This window comes from Euleptes europaea, chromosome 8 (genome assembly GCF_029931775.1).
Source record: "Euleptes europaea isolate rEulEur1 chromosome 8, rEulEur1.hap1, whole genome shotgun sequence".
NCBI classification, from domain to species: Eukaryota; Metazoa; Chordata; class Lepidosauria; order Squamata; family Sphaerodactylidae; genus Euleptes; species Euleptes europaea.
Window position 1 is genome coordinate 40861205 of NC_079319.1, and position 17321 is coordinate 40878525.

The following is a 17321-nucleotide window of genomic DNA, read 5'->3' on the forward strand; positions in this document are numbered from 1 at the left end:
TGTGACAAATGGCAGGCTCTCTTTTCCTTCTGTTGAAACAGGAAACCTCCGTCTACTATCCCAAACCCTCCAGTCTTCAGGAACACACATTGTTTTAGGACGCATTTCCCTCTTCGTGCAATTATTCTACCTCCTTCTGTTGCTATAGTTCAGTCAAAATATGCTTAAAGTTGAACAGGGAATGGCAGGAAGGAAAACCATTAACTGAATTTAGGGCCCTGCGTGCCCCTTGCAGTGGGTTTCCATTTTGTAGGTAAAAGGTGTGTCCCTGGACCAGGCTGGAACGGCTAGGAGACATGGAATAACTGCCTTTGAGACCCCAAAGGAGAGCAAAACACATACAGGCGGATGTCCTGAGATAAGTTTTTTTTAGACTATCAACAGCCAATCATATGCATCTGTGTTGGAGAAGCAATAGTAAAATTTAAAAAAAAATCCTAAAAACTAAGGGACAGATGACTCTTTAAAGGGTTATGGATGTCAGAGGAAAAAAAGATCCTGGGGGAGGGGCAGCTTTCCACCCAGGCACCTTCTGCAGCAGCAGATGGAGAGGGAAGTTGCCGCCGATTCCTGCCGAGTCAGGAAAGGAAAGAGATGACATAATAATGAGGTGATCACAGGCTCAGAGAACCAGGGGGAGAGAACAAAGCCGAGATGCCAGGGAGACAGAGACCCAGAACTCTGCATCAGGGGCATTTGCATCAGATGTTGACAGAGGATGTGGTGGCCAGATGAACGCTACGAGCAGAAGCCTTGGCAAAAAACAGAACAGAATAAAAGATGGATGTTTCAGAGGAAGCAGATGGGAGAGTGGCAAGACCATGTCAGATTTCATGGACTGCTGTGAAAGATGAAGCCAGCTGAATATGAGGTATTTCCTAATGGAATCAGTCTTTGGATACTGCAACTCAGGGCTGCCAGATTCAGTAGGGGCTCTCAGTGGTCACTGACAAGCGGGGACGTACAGTTTCTTGCAGGTGTAGTTTCTCCCCAGACTGACAGGGGAAACTGCACATGATCAAGATTCTCCTTTCAGAGCAACCCTTGAAGGCACAGAGGCCATGCCCCCCCCCCCCGCTTTGAAATCTGGTTGTCGCAAAGGTAATATGATAGAGAATTGCTACCCAAAGGAACTGCTTCGTATTGCTATATACTCCCTTCTAAACGGATAAACCAAACCGACAGATACAGAGCCCTGATTAAAAGTATCACCTGGTTTTGACTTTGGACCAGTGTGGCTACCTGCATCCTCTGTCTGCCTCTTATGGGTTTATGGTAAGGAACCCTATAAGGCTGTAGCTCAGAGTGGCTGTTTGTGAGGATCTCTGTGTATGTGTCTCTGCTTCCCATCACCTGCTATCAGTGAACTCGTAAAAGCAGTTCACACCTTCTGGTCTCAGGCGCCAGGCCTGATTGCCCCATGTATCTTCCCCCCCGCTGTTCTTCCTGTCAGTACTCCCTCAGGCCGATGCGGCCTTGGAAGTGTGATAGCTTCACCAGACTTCCTGGGACTCGTCTGATGTTTTGTATTATGCCAAGCTTGTAACTTCCCATAACAATAAGTGTGAACCCCAGTGCCCCAGTGCCCTGGAGTCAATATATTCTGTAAACCCGATTAGCCCCTCACTTGCAACTTGCTATCTGTGCCTGTCTCAGCTCCTGATGTCTTCAATAAATCCTTTGTTTCTTTATCAACGTCTGAACATTTGATTTTGAGAAGTAAACTCAGAGAGAGGGGATCTCTCACATTAAGTTGCAAGTCATTGCCTCTCGAACTGCTGCTGTACCTTTTGGGACAGAATGTCAGGCGATGAGGAAAACACCCCTACTACCCCTGACGCACCGGATGGACCGGTGGTACCGGAGAAGCCGGATCCCAAGGAGGAGGGTGCCAAGCCAAAGAAGCCTAGGGGTCCCATCCCCGACCAAGGCCGAGGACTTTTTAACAATTGGCTGGATTCCCCCAAGGGTTGGTCTCTCTCCCGAACTGCGGCGAAGGATCGCCGTTTGGCCTTCCCCAGCACGGGACTTGAAGGGGACCCGGCGCGCAAGGAGGCCCTGATGGAAGAGGAACGCAGGCAGTGGCTGGAGGATCGCCAAGCCATGCAGGAACAGATGGAGTCCATGCGGCGGGTGATGGGTGAGATGGCCGCGGCCCTGGATGCCTTGAAAGTGCAACCGCCTGCCGGCAACCTCCCGGACGGAACACCGGCAGCCCCCCCCCGCGCCTCCTAGCCTCCCGTCCCGTCGGGACCTGAAAGTCACCTATGACGGTTCAGGAGACCAGTTGACCTTTTTCATGGTCCAAGTAGACATTTTTATGCGAGAACAGGGCCGGACCTTCACTTCCGAGGAGTCCCGGGTGCAGTACGTGGCTTCCCTGCTGCAAGGGGAGGCGGCCGCCTGGATGGTGTTGCAGTATGAACTCCGCTCGCCGATGCTACGAACCCTGGATGAGTTTATGGTAGCACTCCGAAACCGCTTCGAGGACCCGACTCTGGGTGAGCGGGCTAAAGCCTCCCTGATGCAACTGCGACAAGGGACTAAGTCGGTGGCGCAGTATGCAAGTGAGTTTCAATCACTGGCCAGCCGAATCCTGGACTGGAGTGAGGCCACTTTGGTACAGTGCTTCAGGGAGGGCCTCAACCCGGACCTCCAGCATTGGGCTTTTATGCAAGGGAACCCCCCGGATGTGGAAGGTTGGGTTCGCCACGCTGCCGACATCGAGAATCGCAAACAACTCCTGACCTTGTCCAAACAACGCGTTGGACGAGACCCGAGACCCCGGAGTGACCGGGGCCGAGACTTCCGACCGGGAGGGAGCGGGGGTCCCTCGGCCGCTGAACGCCGTAAACGTTTTGAGACCGGAGTCTGCCTGACCTGTGGAGGAAAGGGGCACTTTGCGTCGCAATGCCCCTCTCGTGCGGGTCGTCCAAACCCCCCTCGCCAAGCCCCGAACGAACCGCAGAAGGCGACCGTTGAGGATCAGCCCCGCCGCAGGAGCGGCCCACCGGGCCGGCGTTCCGGCGCACCCTCCGCTCTCCATGCGCGCCCCCAGGATGTGATCTCCACCTCTACAGACCCAACGGGGTCCCGGATTACAAATACTACTTTTGATTCGGACGGATCCCCGAATGCCACCACCCCATCCCCCTCTTCCAGCGAAGAGGAAGAGTGGGAACAGCCGGCAAAAAACGCCGTCGGTCTGCTGTAGAGGGGGCTCCGCAGCAGACCGCCCCTGTCGTTGTGCAAGGAGCTCCACCGATGGTAAGCGCCCAAGAGGACAATGTGTATGTACGTGTTCACCTTTCCCTACCCAAAGGGGGTCCCAGTTTAGAATTCCCCGCTTTGGTTGACTCGGGGTGTGCCCGCACTATGATTAGTGAGGAAGCCGCCAAGAAACTGGGAGTCCGGCGCAAGCGGCTTCCGGGACCCCTCCGCTTTTCCCAAATGGACGGGAGCGATTTTAAACGGGGCCCAGTGACCCACCGAACTGCTGCCGTGATTATGTCGGTGGGAGAACATTGGGAACGCTTGTATTTTACCATCGCCCCTATTGTAACCCCAGTGGTGTTAGGGATGAACTGGCTACGGGGACATAACCCCTCCATCGACTGGGTTAAACGGGTACTCTCGTTTCCCGACAGCCCCTGTGGGTTGCATGACAAGGAACGGGTACTCAGGACTCCGGCCGCCGCATTGGTAGGGTCCCCCAACCCGATCTCCATTCCTCCTCAACTTCCCACCGAATACTCGCAGTTTGAGGATGTCTTTGATGTTAAAGAATGTGACGAACTACCTCCCCACAGAGAGACGGACTGTGCCATTGAAATCGTGGGGGAAGGCAAACTGTCTAAAGGGAAGGTCTACCCCATGAGCCCTAGTGAGAAGGCGGTGTTGCGGGACTATTTGGACGCTAACTTGGCGAGGGGTTTCATACGCCCTTCCAAAGCTCCTTATTCGGCCCCGGCCTTCTTTGTGAAGAAAAAGACGGGAGATCTAAGACTGTGTATTGACTTTCGTAGGCTAAACGCGGTCACCCAGTCTAACGCTTACCCTCTCCCTCTTATTCCCGACCTTTTAGCACAATTAAAGGAGGGCCGAATCTTCACCAAACTGGACTTAGTGGAAGCATACCACCGCATCCGCATTAAAGAAGGAGACGAACCCAAAACGGCCTTTTCCAGCTGTTTTGGAATGTTTGAATACCTAGTCATGCCGTTCGGACTTTCGGGGGCCCCCAGTGTGTTTATGCAATTGATTAATGAGGTTTTACATGATTTGCTGTTTCGGGGGGTGGTGGTATTTCTCGATGACATACTTATTTACTCTGAAACCATGGAAGAACATGTGCGCCTAGTGCGAGAAGTGCTCCGGCGGCTGCGGGAGCACAAACTGTATGCTAAGGTATCCAAATGTGAGTTCCACCAACCTTCCATTACATTTCTTGGGTACGTGATTTCCCACCAAGGTTTAGAAATGGACCCCGCCAAGGTCCAGGCGGTGCGAGATTGGGAACCCCCCACTACCCGCCGCCAGCTTCAGCAATTTTTGGGATTCGCTAACTTTTACCGAAACTTCATTCCCAACTTTGCCCAAGTTGCGCTTCCTCTCACCAATCTGTTGCGTACCAAAGACAAGGGGGCTAGTGCCGCGCTTCCCTCAACCCGTTTGCAATGGTCCCCCCAGTGCCAGCAGGCTTTTGAGTGTTTAAAACTACTCTTTTCATCCGAACCCGTTTTGGCTCACCCAGATTGCACCAAGCCTTTCGTGGTGCAGGTGGATGCTTCGGATGTGGCCATGGGTGGGGCCCTATTGCAGAGGGATGAAGGGGGGCGGTTGAGACCATGCGCCTACTTCTCCAAAAAGTTTTCCCAGTCCGAAATTAACTGGGCCATTTGGGAGAAGGAGGCGGCGGCGGTCAAACATGCCCTCACCATATGGAGGCACTTTTTAGAAGGTGCCGAACAGCCGTTTGAAGTGTGTACCGATCACAAGAATCTCGAGGCTCTCAAGGGAGCTAGAAAGCTCAACGCCAAACAAATTCGGTGGGCCCAATTCTTCGCCAAATTCCGGTTCACTCTCAAACATGTCCCGGGGAAGGACAATGCCCTGGCCGACGCTCTGTCTCGACTCCCCCAGTATCGCAACGATTTCGATCGCCCTGTCGACTCCCTGTTCACGCCCGAGCAGCGTGGGGAGGTCCCCGGCTTGGCCGTCACCACCCGCTCCCAAGCCCATCGACCAGAGACCCCCCCTACGCTCAAGGGTATCCCGGAAGCCTTCCAACAGCGGCTCCGGGACGCTTCCTTACAGGAAGAGGAGCACCACCTCCTCCCTACTGGCCTGGAACGAACCAACACTTGGTGGATGCAAGGGGGGAAACTGTATGTCCCGTCCTCCCTTCGCAAGGAGGTATTGGGACTTGTACATGGTGCCAGATTGGCGGGTCATTTTGGTTTCATTAAAACACTTCACCTGGTACGGAGGCAGTTCTGGTGGCCCGGTATGAGAGCCGATGTAGAGCTGTATGTGCGCAGCTGCCCCACTTGCGCCACAGCTAAGAAACGGATGGGAAAACCCCCCGGGCTTCTTAAACCGCTGGAGAACCCCTCCCGCCCATGGGAAGTCATAGCCATGGATTTTATCACCGACCTACCTCCTAGTCGGGGAAAAACGGTTCTCTGGGTAATCACGGACCTTTTTTCCAAACAGGTCCATTTTGTTCCATGTGCAGGTCTTCCTTCAGCCCAGGGTTTGGCTAAACTATTTGTTACACATGTCCTCAGGCTACACTCGGTACCGAGGAAGGTCCTCTCCGACCGGGGGGTCCAGTTTGTTGCCAAATTCTGGCGAGCATTTCTAAAGCTCATGGGGGTGGAGGAACAGGGTTTGTCTTCCGCCTATCACCCCCAAACGGATGGTCAAACGGAACGAGTAAACGCGGTGGTAGAATGTTATTTGCGTTGCTATGTCAATTTCCACCAGGATGACTGGGTCGACCTGCTGCCATTCGCCGAATATGCGTACAACAATGCGCCTCATTCCTCTACCGGCTTTAGTCCCTTCCAAGTAATATACGGGACGGAATTCGGTCCTTTCGGTTCCGCCCCCGTCACGCCAGAGCTCCAAGCCACCCCTGACCTTCAGGAGTGGATCCAGGCAGTTAAATCTACCTGGCCGTGGCTGCTCAAAAATCTTGAGAAGGCAAAAAGCAAGTACAAGGAACAAGCAGACAAACACCGGTCTCCGGGATGGGAGCTGAAGGTAGGGGAGCAAGTGTATCTGTCCACCAAAAACCTCCGCTCCCTTCGACCCTGCAAAAAACTGAGCGACCGTTATGTGGGACCTTTCCCCATTACCAGAGTGATCAATGAGGTTACTGTGGAACTGGAGCTCCCAAAGACTCTCAAAGGAGTCCATCCGGTTTTTCATATTAGTCTTCTCAAACCGTATGTAGCAGCCCCCCAGTTCCACCCCCCTCCCGACCGTGAGATTCCTACTGTGGTAGGAGGGGATACCCATCTGGAAATATCCAAGGTCTTAGATTCCAAATGGAAGAAGGGGAAACTGTTTTACTTTGTTCGTTGGAAAAACCTTGGGTCCGCTCACGACGAATGGGTGGCCGCACCCCACATGGCGGCCCCTCGCTTGGTCCGAGAATTCCACCTCGCTTATCCCGATAAGCCTCGCCCTCTCGAGGGCCCGGAGGGGGGCCTTAAGGGGGGCAGAATGTGAGGATCTCTGTGTATGTGTCTCTGCTTCCCATCACCTGCTATCAGTGAACTCGTAAAAGCAGTTCACACCTTCTGGTCTCAGGCGCCAGGCCTGATTGCCCCATGTATCTTCCCCCCCGCTGTTCTTCCTGTCAGTACTCCCTCAGGCCGATGCGGCCTTGGAAGTGTGATAGCTTCACCAGACTTCCTGGGACTCGTCTGATGTTTTGTATTATGCCAAGCTTGTAACTTCCCATAACAATAAGTGTGAACCCCAGTGCCCCAGTGCCCTGGAGTCAATATATTCTGTAAACCCGATTAGCCCCTCACTTGCAACTTGCTATCTGTGCCTGTCTCAGCTCCTGATGTCTTCAATAAATCCTTTGTTTCTTTATCAACGTCTGAACATTTGATTTTGAGAAGTAAACTCAGAGAGAGGGGATCTCTCACACTGTTATCATTTACCTAGTGCCTAGCCATGCAAATGATACAAAGATACAGAAAAAGATATTTCTAATATTTGAAGAACGGAGGCATAAGATACAGTCTTCATAGCACGAATGTGGGCACAATCTCACACACACGCAAGTATTCTTAGCTATGCCCTGTATTTTGCTGTGTGGGCCCATTTTCGAAGATGAAACATCTGACATAAGCAGATTTTTGGAGGAGATATTGTAACAAACAATATTTTATTTATTTACATTATTTATAGTCTGCCTTTTTCACAGGGAGTCAAGGCAGATTACACTTAGTGAGTCAGTACAATCAACAAAATGGAACATTCAATAACTAATGTATTAGGCTATTAAAAGACTGGAACCACTAGTAAGAAACAGAAGCATAGCAGAAGTATTAACATCACACTTTAAGTGGTACAGGAATTACATAATAGGATCCTACTTACAATATGCTATATATAGCAGTATAGACCACAAGTCCCAATCATTTATCCAAGTAAGTTTGTGAACGTTTTGTGCAGTGCAGCCTTATTTCCTGCGTAGAAAAGCCCTCTTGAATAGTCCAGTTTTGCAGTTTGCAAAAAGCCATGAAAGTGAAAGCTTTCCTGACTTCCTCAGGCAGGCCATTCCACAAGGTAGGAGCCACAATGAAGAAAGCACATGTATAGGCAGTTGCTGATTTTGCCCATTTGCAGGTTGGCTCCTGCAGAAGCCCCTGCTGACATGAGCACATGGCGGAGCATACGGAGAGAGGCGGTCCCGTAAATAAGAGGGGCTAAGACCATGAAGGGTCTTATGTCATAAAAGGCAAAGATCCCCTGTGCAAGCACCGGGTCATTACTGACCCACGGGGTGATGTCAAATCCCAACGTTTTCTAGGCAGACTTTGTTTTACGAGGTGGTTTGCCAGTGCCTTCCCCAGTCATCTTCCCTTGACCCCCAGCAAGCTGGGTACTCATTTGACCGACCTCGGAAGGATGGAAGGCAGAGTCGACCTTGAGCCAGCTACCTGAAACCAACTTCTGTTGGGATCGAACTCAGGTAGTGAGCAAAGCTTGGACTGCAGTACTGCAGCTTACCACTCTGCGCCACGGCATATTAGCCAATACCTTAAACAGAGTTCAGTAGCAAATGGGCAACCAATGGAGCATCTTCAGAATGGGAGTAATATGCATGCTCCATCTAGCTCTTGCTAATAGTCGAGCCGTGGCATTCTGGACCACTTAGAGTTTCCGATTTGATTTTGAGGGGAAGCCAACGTACAGTGCATTACAATAGTATAGTCTCAATGTTACTGTGGGGTGGATCCAGGTGGCCAGGTCAGTCGTATCAAGGTAGAGGGCCATCTTATGGGCTGGGCTGTGTTGGAAGAAAGCCTTTTTTGCAGCTGCATTAACTTGCTTCGCCAGTAATAAAGGTGCATCCAGTATGACCCCAAGGCTTTTAACTGAGTCAGCAAGCGTCATAAGAACATAAGAAAGGCCCTGCTGGATCAGACCAAGGCCCATCAAGTCCAGCAGTCCGTTCACACAGTGGCCAACCAGGTGCCTCCAGGAAGCCACAAACAAGACGACTGCAGCAGCACCATCCCGCCTGTGTTCCACCATAGGCATGTCCTCTGATACTAGAGAGAATAGGTATGCAGCATGACTAGTATCCATTCTAACTAATAGCCATGAATACCCCTTTCTTCCATGAATATGTCCATTCCCCTCTTAAAGCCCTCCAAGCTGGCAGCCATCACCACATCCTGGGGCAGGGAGTTCCACAATTTAACTATGCGTTGTGTGAAAAAAATACTCCCTTTTATCTGTTTTGAATCTCTCACCCTCCAGCTTTAGCAGATGACCCCGTGTTCTAGTATTATGGGAGAGGGAGAAAAACTTCTCCCTGTCCACTCTCTCCAAACCATGCATAATTTTATGGACCTCTATCATGTCTCCCCTTAGCCGCCTTCTTTCCAAGCTAAATGTGTTTAGCAATATGCCCCTCAAAATCTTTTTTTTTTTTTTTTTGCATCTCTAATTATCTGCTTGCAATTCCTTTGTGCAAGTCTGTGTTTGCTTCTGTTCACCTCGTTTGGGCAAACCTTCCAGTGTCTGAAGGAAGACTTTTTTTCTTTAATTGCTTCCTTCATCTTACCCGTTAGCCATGGTGGTGACCTCTTCAACTTATTACTACCTTTCCTGACCTGCGGTATACAAGCTAGCTGAGCCTCTAGTAATGTGGACTTGAGTAACCCTCAAGCCTTTTCCAGAGATTTAACCCTCCTAACTGTTCCTTTCAACTTCCTCTTTACCAGTTTTCTCATTTTAGAGAAGTTCCCTCTTTTAAAGTCAAAGGTATTTGTGTGAGATTTCCATCAAAAGTGGGGAGAACAGTGTCCTTTAAGACCTCCTCCTGTCCAACCAGCATTACCTCTGTCTTTTCAGAGCTTAGTTTCAATTTGTTCATTTTTAGCCAGTTAACCACAGTGGCCAGGCAGCGATTCAGGACCTCTACTGCATCACTAGGAGATTTTGACAAGGGTGTATATAGCTGTGTATTGTCAGCATATTGGTGACAGTCAACCTTTAAGCTATCAATAATTTGTCCTAAGGGCTTTGTGTGTGTGTGTGTGTGTGTGTATGTGTGTGTGTAAAGTGCTGTCAAGTTGAAGCAGACTCATGGCAATCCTGGTGGGGTTTTCAAGGCAACTGATTAAGCAGAAGTGGTTTGCCATTGCCTTCCTCTGCAGAGTCTTCCTTGGAGGTCTCCCTTCCAAGTACTGACCCTAGGGTTGCCAGGTCCCTCTTTGCCACCGGCGGGAGGTTTTGGGGCAAAGCTTGAGGAGGGCGAGGTTTGGGGAGAGGAAGGACTTCAATGCCATAGAGCAATTGCCAAAGCGGCCATTTTCTCCAGGTGAACTGATCTCGTATCTGCTGGAGACCAGGAAATCTCCAGCTAGTACCTGGAGGTGAGCAACCCTAACTGACCCTGCTTAGCTTCTGAGATCTAACAAGATTGGGCTATACCATGCTTCCCTCTCCTAAGGGCTTTACATCGAGATTGAAAAGCATGGAGGATAAAAATGTGCTTTGTGGAACCCCACAAGATAGGTCCCACAGCAATGACAACTGGTTTCCTATAGGAATCAGGAATCAGATAACTTTTATTGGCATAATGAAATTGATGGTCACAAGGTCAGAGATAAACAGATAATACACATCTAGATTAAAATTGAGTTTGAATCTTAACCTTAACATATTGGAACCTTACAGCATATTGGAATAGCTATATATATATATATATATATATATATATAACCAATTTGAACAAAAAAGCACACTCATCTAGCAAATCTGCCCAAACTGATATATATATATAAGCAAGACGCAAGTAATAGAAGCAACATTCCATTTCTTTCCCATCCATCCCATTCCTGTAATCCAAACCAGATTTTCAGCATCTCTTTTACAGTGACTTTGGGCACCACACTGTGAGAATCAGTGTGGAAACTAGACAGCTAGGAAAAACTACCTCTTTGGTCTGTGTCCAGTTGCCTAACTGAGAAGCTTTCTTTGTACTCATTATAGCAAAGCTGAATCTCAGCTCCATTATAACTATTAACACTGCAAAAAAAAAAAAAAATCTTGATGCCACGTTAAAGTTACACTTCGAAAATTTCGGAGCCAAGAAATGCAAAATGTCCTTCAGGAACATTTGCTCAAGTGATGTTTCTAGTTTGTATTTCATGGCACATTTTGCAGCATATTCAATTGAAAAACTGAAACGAAAAACACAAAACATTCAGAGCTTAACTGGGTTAGGATGTCGATGGACTAAGCCTAGCGTATGCATCTCACACCATCCTGTGATATGAACTGCTTACCTATTTACAACAGCTATTAGGCATTTAAGCTCCCCTCCCCCCTTTAAGAAAACAGAAAATGTTAAAGCATAACATTAGCATTTAAATAGTTGCAAAGGGGAGGAATAAAGTTCACACTCACTGAGGTGAATTCCCTCTGTTGCCTCAGCTCCTATCACTTGGATGAAGGCGACTTCCTGGAGGCAGTGGTTAAACATGACAGCGGTGTGCTGCCTTACATTAAAAGAGCTGGGAAATGTTTTCTAGAAAGGAGAGGCAGAAAAGAGAAACAGTGAAAGGGCGGGAGGAATAAAAAGAAGCACAATACTGGCCCATCATGGGGATGTAGGTCTCAAGTAACTCTCTCAGCAGTCTGTTATGTTCAGTTGCCTCATATTTCAGCTTCAGCTGGGGGCGGGGAGGGGAGGGTGCAGGTGAGACATGCCCCCTTTTTGTTTTCTGTTACATCTCTTACACAACTCCTAATAATTTGACCCCACCCTACTTTTTTTAACCTAGCCAGTTACCAACCCAGTGGCCACGCCAACAGGCAGCAGCGTCAGCAGTCACAGAGCTAGAGCTACAGCCGCAACCAGTGTTTGCGAGGCAGAGAAATAATGGCTAGATTTGGGGGGGGGGGGTTCAATAAACACCACCCCACCCTCAACTTCCAGCCTTACTGCTTGAGGAGGTGGACAAAAGTGATGTAAACCTCCAGAGGGCCCCAAAAGCCCTCAGTTATGCAGACTGGTGGGGAACATGCCCTTTCTTCCATCTTCCCAATTACATGAATGGCCCTACACAGAATTTCAGCACTGTGAATGGGTGGTGGCAAGTGCCATCAAGTTGCAGCCAATTTATGATGACCTTGGCATGTTTTCAAGGCAAGAGAAGTTCAGAGGTGGTTTGCCAGCGCCTGCCTCCATGTCACAACCCTGGTATTACTTGTGGGTTCTCCCCATCCAAGTACTAACCAAGGCTGACCCAGCTTAGCTTCTGAGATTTGACAAGATCGAGCTAGCCTAGGGATCAGGAATTATCACAGATTAGAGGAGCAGGCATAGCTATTGCTGTGTAAGGATGTCAGCTGGATACAATAGATTACATTGGGCCTGTGTGACAAGCTTGATGGTGCAGTCCTAAAATAGAGTTACATCCTTCTAAATCCACTGAAGTCAATGGGCTTCGAAAGGTTTGTATTGCAAGTATCCAAAGAGCATGGGAAGAAACCACAAAGTATGGGGTGTATGGAGCGACTTGAATATTCATGCATGGTATAATTACTCAGAAGAGGAAGAGTTGATTTTTATATGCCGACTTTCTCTACCACTTAAGGAAGAATCAAATCGGCTTACAATTACCTTCCCTTCCCCTGCTCACAACAGACACCCTGTGAGGTAGGTGAGGCTGAGAGAGCATGGCTAGCCCAAGGTCACTCAGCTGGCTTCATGTGTAGGGGTGAGGAAACAAACCCAGTTCATCAGATTAGCCTCCGCCACTCAAGTGGAGGAGTGGGGAATCAAACCTGGTTCTCCAGATCAGAGTCCACCACTCCAAACCACTGCTCTTAACCACTACACCACACTGGCTCTTAACCACTACACCACATAAGAACATAAGAAAAGCCCTGCTGGATCAGACCAAGGCCCATCAAGTCCAGCAGTCTGTTCCCACGGTGGCCCACCAGGTGCCTCTAGGAAGCCCCCAAACAAGACAACTGCAGCAGCACCAACCTGCCTGAGTTCCACAGCACCTAAGATAATAGGTACCTGATGGCTGGCAGTTGAACATGTGTATTGACTCCCTGTACTTCATTTGAGGTGTAAGATCTGCGATGAATGACTGATTCACACACGCAAGTCATTACTTCATGCTGCAGTCGCGGAGTGAGGAACTCGTGCATGTATGGGGCCAGCCCTGCTCCAGCAGTTGGTGCAACTCTTCTTTAAAGTATTGAATCCCAGAACGGCAGAGTGAAGGGAAAGTTGGTAAGAGTTTCTCACTGCTCCCTCTGCTTCTTTTGACCAGTGGAAAGGGAAATACTGCCGGTGGTACAGATGGGTGTGTAAGAGAGAAACAGAAAGAGAGTGCATCTGTAAAATGTATGCATACCCATGGAGACATGAGGGGAAACCCACACAGGCATTTTGAAAGTGAGAAACAAATCTTCATCTTCTTCTTTCACTATTTTAAATCAGGAAGGCCCACATAACCAGCAAGGTCGCCAAGCTCCAGGGAGGGCTTTCAGATCTTCCAGAATTACAGCTGGTCTCTAGACCACAGAGAACAGTTCCCCTGCAGAAAATGGCTGCTTTGAAGGGTGGACTCTATGGCATTATACCATGCTGAGGTCCCTCCCCTCCTCAAACCCCACCCTCCCCAGATTCCACCCCCAGATCTCCAGAAATTCCCCCACCTGGAGCTGACAACCCTAACTGACTTTTGAAGTAGGCCTTTTGGGGGCCTAATTTGCATGGTCTTCTACAACCTTCTGCTCCCTTTGTTTGAAAGACCAGCATCATTCAGCACCTAACTGTAAACCCTGGAGTTTCTTTTATGCATGCCTAATAAAGAACGCACACATCAAACTGTAATACATTTAAATTTGTCCAATAAAAGCCTTCATCTCACTTGCTATGTTATGCATTTCAGTGCAGCCTGGTTATCAATAAAAATTGATATTAGGCATTCCAGACCTATCATAAATAGTGCTTCACTATCACTCACTTTCTGGAAACAAAGGCCAGGTTTAGGTCAAGAAATATATGCCACACCACTAGATTCTGTAGAAAATAAAATGAAGATTGAAAGGAGAACTAGAATGTGAAAGGGACCTATTCCTTTAAAAGTTTGCATAAGAGGAGAAATTCCTTTCGGTCTTGTTTCTTCTGTCACTATACCCACTATGGTGGAAAAGCTGCACCTGGTGAATTCCTGCCTTGAGTGAAACTTTTAAAGAAACAGAAGCCCTCTCAGGGTCAGGACCTGGCAATCGTAAATGAAATCATGTACCGGGCTGGTTATTGGAGCTGATATAATGTGGTCATTCATGTTATGCTTTCTAAAGGGTTAGAACTTCCTATTCTCAAAATTTGCAATTCAGTGTGAACAGCTGTCACTGACATTTCAATCTTGCATTAATCAAAACCAGATGGAAAGCACAGACCAAGTAGGCCGAAGCCCAGGCCCATTTTCCAGCACTCAATTTAGGGAGATGGGAGTGAGGCAATTTCAAAGAAGCAGCAAGATTTCCCATTGCAGTCGCAGGCTGGGCCTTCTCCACTCCCCCCGCCCCCGCCACTCTGCACCCTTGTCACACCTGCCTTCCCCACCTCTTGAAAGGCGACTGCGGAGACAAAGGATGAGCGGCACAGATGAACCATTTGAAGCCGCTCGCTGCATGGGATGGTTATTTCACATGCTCCGCAGCGCTGCTCCCTCTGGAGCCCTTTTTAAATCCTCGCCCCCTGGAACCACGCGATGTTTACCATTTCTCGTATTTACACAGTTGCAGGGCGAGAGACCAAAAAAAGATCGACAAATGAATCGTTTTACAGATTTCCCTTTTTTTAATTAAAAATGGCCAAGGCACGGAGAGTGGCCGCGGTGTTACGCCGACACGAGGGGTCTCCGAGGGGAAAGCCGGCTGGCGCCCCATGGCCATGCTCTCACACGGCAAAGAAGGTGTTAAAGGGTTTAATGGCAGAGGCCACACAGCAAAGCAGAAGTTAGACACAGCTGCACCCCTCCCCCAGCCTCCCCTTTGCTGCTGTGGCCGCCCTGCCCCTTTCCACTCAAGGGCTCCGGCAGGCCTGCATTACTCAAGTGCCTCTTTCACCCACTGTGTCCCTGCCCCACTTGTGTGATGTAAAACAATCCTTTTGTTTCCTCTTTAAGACATTAGCCTCAGGGGCCATTATGGGAAAGAAAGGTAGTCAGGGCGCTTTTATCTGAAAGAATCCATTTAAGAGTTCCTCGGCTGTCCAGCAATCCGCCTCCGCTTGCATGTCCTGCTAGCTGTTTTCCTCTGCTTACCGCACTTCCCCCCCCCCCCGCCAAAAAAAAAAAATCCGGCAGGCCCAACCACCAACTGAGAAGGCCAACCTTCAGTTGTTACATCCACACGAGGCGATTGTCTTAAAAACCATTGGCATGTTTTTAGAATAAAGCATTTTTGTGCTCATTTTTTTAAAAACAAGCAAACATGAGTTTCAAATAATTAAATGCAATGTTTACATATTTTCCTCTACACATATGAACAGAAAGCACGTACATTAAAATAGTTAAACATTGGGCTGAACAGTCGTGCGCAAGTGGCATTGGATCTCTGGGATGGGGATCAACATTTGTGCTACAGGAGAAAGATCACATTTTTTGTGGCTATCCAGTTCTACAAGGAAATAGGCAGGATACATTCTTCAATTGCTCTTGTTGTTTTTTGTTTGTTTGTTTTAAGTCACAAATTTGGTGCTGAGTTTCTCTTACTGGTGAGAGTGTGAAAAGGAGTAATGCATCTCCACAAAGTAATATGGTACAAGCTTCTATAAAAATGTTTGCTAATACTGAAACATTAGCACATAAATGGTGAATCAGTACAACTAAGGAAGCCAGTACAGTATTACCCCCCCTTCACACCACCTCTTATTTTTCCTCACACCAAGAAAGTGGCCAGCCAAAGTCTCCAGAAGACAATCCTTCTGATCAGACCATGTGCATTTCGAGTAGGGTTGTCATCCTCCAGGTACGAGCTGGAGATCTCCTGCTATTATAACTGATCTCCAGCCAATAGAGATCAGTTCTCCTGGAGAAAATGGCCGCTTTGGCAATTGGACTCTTATGATATTGAAGTCCCTCCCCTCCCCAAACCCTGCCCTCCTCAGGCTCCACCCCAAAAACCTCCAGACGGTTATGAAGAGGGACCTGGCAACCCTAATTTCGAGGCAATGGTCTCTGGAAGTGCTGGAGACTTTGTTGCTTAAGCTCTTTTTTACTGTATGCTTAGAAATGCTAAGCTGTATCGGCGCATAGAGAATGAAAGCCAGGGTTATCTTTTTCTCACAATAGTTTTATGTGAGTATATTATAGTTTTTCAGATCACTGGCACTGGCTGACACTTGCCTAGATCTTTTGCAGCACTATAACTTCTGAATTTAAAGAAGGTCATCCTTAGTAGATGGGCATGATTAGCAATAGAGGCAAACCCCGTCCCCTCCCCCCAACACACACACACTTATGCAGAAACAAAGTTATTTAAATAGTTCAGAGGAAAATTATACAGAATTGATATAACTGCTGAACCTGTGTATGCAAAGGCTGCTGCAAACTTCTCCCCATCTATGGTTTTAGGATTGATGCATGGTGACTCCGTATCTCATCCCCCCACCACAAAATAAAATTGTGCTTCAAATTTTGTAACAAGAGAAGCTAAATTCCACTGAATTCTGAGACCTATAGAAATTAGACAGTGGGGGAATGTGTTTAATCTCTCTTATTTTGCATAATGTATTCTGCAATCCATACTGTTTTCCGTAATGGGAAGCTTTGCAGGGTACCTGAGCCACACCCCTTCCACGGCAAATCTTATCCAGATAGCCCTGAGGCTTCTGAGATTTCAGTTGGCATTTGTTTCACATTTTCAAGCATTTCTTCAGTCTCATGGACTGGGAAAGTGCTTTTAAAAAAAAAAAAATGCTGAGATTCTCAAGCAGCTGCATTCAGTGCACTTTTCCATGCTCTCCTCATATCATGGTGTACAAACAACCCTGATTAGTCACAAGAGCACTTGTAAACATTTTTTTTTTTTAAGAGATGTTTTTCAACCATTTCCAGGGGGAGGTTTGCAGGAAACAATCAACAGGCAACGCTCAGAGAAACCAGATTTGGAATGATTCACACGGATAATCAGAGACCAGTCAGACACTGATCAACTGCTTAACCAATAGGCCCAAACGCACCCCTTGCTCGCATGCAGCGCATTATCTTGTCTCTTTGTGGAGAGGCCGGCAACAGGCAGGGAGCAAAGGAATCACCTCCCACAGCTTTGAATTGTGGGTCTGAAGAGGAAGGGAGGGGCGGAGAAACAATTTTGAGCCATCAGAGCTTGCATCGCCCTCAGGGGAAGCACAGAGCGTGGTAGGCTCTAGTCTGCGCACTTGCTTTTGATGTGGTCGCTTTAAGGAGTATGCCTCAAAGAAAAGGATGCTGGAGGGGGAGGGGGGTCCGAACACTCTTCTATTCAAAATTCTGCCTGCTCCTCCTCAGAGCAGTGGGGTCCAGTCATGCTGAAATATTGAA